The sequence below is a fragment of the Mus pahari genome, chromosome 6 (assembly GCF_900095145.1).
Source record: "Mus pahari chromosome 6, PAHARI_EIJ_v1.1, whole genome shotgun sequence".
Lineage (NCBI taxonomy): Eukaryota > Metazoa > Chordata > Mammalia > Rodentia > Muridae > Mus > Mus pahari.
The window spans coordinates 52,025,333-52,027,538 of record NC_034595.1 but is presented as its reverse complement, the minus strand read 5'-3'; the positions used below and the strand labels follow the sequence as shown (position 1 = coordinate 52,027,538).

The 2,206-nt window shown below is 46.4% G+C and overlaps 1 pseudogene; it reads left to right on the top strand.

Annotated features, from left to right (window-relative positions):
* The first annotated feature begins 250 nt into the window (after positions 1 to 250).
* Positions 251 to 907, top strand: LOC110323595 (annotated as a pseudogene).
* Positions 908 to 2,206: the final 1,299 nt, after the last annotated feature.

The following is a 2,206-nucleotide window of genomic DNA, read 5'->3' as shown; positions in this document are numbered from 1 at the left end:
TGTTTTCTCTCATGCAAAATATACATGTTTGAAAAATACACAAGGAACTGGGGAGATGGCTTAGCTGGTAAAGTGCCTGCTATGCAAGCATGAACTCCTCAGTTCAGATATAAGAAGGATGGATGTTTAATCCCATTGCTGACGAGGTTGAACTCGAGGAACCAAGGGACTTGCTGGCCAGCCTGTTCAGTTCAAACTGAGCTCCAGGTTCACTGAGAGACCTTGTCTCAAAAATAAGTGGAGCCTTTCCTCTGGCGGCAGCCATCAGGTGAGCCAAGATGGGTGCATACAAATACATCCAGGAGCTATGGAGGAAGAAGCAGTCGGAAGTGATGTGCTTTCTTCTGAGGGTCCGCTGCTGGCAATACCTCCAGCTCTCTGCGCTGCACAGGGCTCCCCGCCCCACCCGGCCTGATAAAGCTCGAAGACAAGGCTAAGCAAGGCTATGTCATTTACAGGATTCATGTCCGTTGCGGTGGTCGCAAACGCCCAGTTCCTAAGGCTGCAACTTTCGGCAAGCCTGTCCCACCATGGTGTTAACCAGCTAAAATTTGCCCGAAGCCTTCAGTCTGTTGCTGAGGAGAGAGCTGGATGCCAGTGTGGGGCTTTGAGGGTCCTGAATTCCTACTGGGTTGGTGAAGATTCCACATACAAATTTTTTGAGGTTATCCTCATTGATCCATTCCATAAAGCTATCAGAAGAAATCCTGACACCCAGTGGATCACCAAACCAGTCCACAAACACAGAGAGATGCGTGGGCTGACATCTGCTGGCCGAAAGAGCGGTGGCCTTGGAAAGGGCCACAAGTTCTACCCACACTATTGGTGGTTCCCGCCGTGCAGCCTGGAGAAGGCACAATACTCTCCAGCTCCACCGTTACCGCTAATACACATGATATTTGTAAAATTCATATCCAATAAACAAGTTAGGACAGTCAAAAAAAAATAAGGTGGAGAGTGAAGGAGGAAGGTCCCTTGACATTGACCTCTGACCTTTACATGCACGTACATGCGTGTACCCACCCAAACATATGTACAGACACATACACCACTTACAGACACACACACAAAGGAAAGAAAAACATGAAAGAAAGTAAAAGGAGATCTACTGGGGGGTGAGTGGGAGGGGCCAAAAGAGGTGACAATATGACCAAAGTATACTGGTATGGAAACCTCATAATGAACCCCCACTACTCTGCATAAAGAAGATACTCTAACTACGTAAAAGATTGGCAGGTAAGGGAAACTCAGCACGGACCTGTCTCCTCTAGTCTTCCCAGTGCCCAGAAAATTCCTAGTTACCAAATCTGTGTCCAGCCATCCCTGTTCTGCACCCTTGTAGGACTGCCCTACTCTGCCCCATGGAGTTGGCTTTGTGACTTGCTTGAGCAACTGGACTAAAAACTACCTGGAGCCTTCAGAAAGCCAGCCTTGCGGCCATCAGCAAAAGACACATCGTGCCTCTGTACTCTGGCTAACAGGAAAGTTCTGCAAAGTGGCTGTTGCCTTCATGTGGGTAAGGCTGTCACAGAATGGGATCCCAGGCAGCCCATAGGCCCATAGAGCCTTCAATGGTTTATAAGAGTGGGCCTTGGGAGTTGCTGACTGCTACATACAGCCCAGGCAACCTGTTGCTTTACTAAATTGTCCCTTGTTTAAGGTCCTTGAGTTGTTATCTACACTGTTATGTATGTTGGGCCCCTATTATCTACACTGTTATCTACAGTGGGCCCCTGGGTGATTATTCTCAGGAATGTGGCTCTGCTGTACAGTTTAAAACCTAGACACTGTTGGCTTTTCAAGAATATTCCTTAAATGAGTGAATCCTCTTATATTTTCCCTTGATACATGTGGCAGGGCCATGGGTTTGGAGGGGCACCATCCACCTTGTAGTGACACCAAAGAGGCCACACTATGAATAATATATCCTGGATGGGCAATGACATGGGCCAGTCGCTCAGAGTTCAAAGAAACTCGATAGAAAATTGTCTTATTCAGGTTGTCTCCTAAAGAAGGTACAAGTACATATAATAGTGAAGCATAATATAAGCTCTCAGGAAGTTATTAACTAAATTAATGTGGTTATAATAACAATCTTCATATGGAAGTTGTCTTAGTCAGGGTTTCTATTCCTGCACAAACATCATGACCAAGAAGCAAGTTGGGGAGGAAAGGGTTTATTCAGCTTACATTTCCATACTGCTGT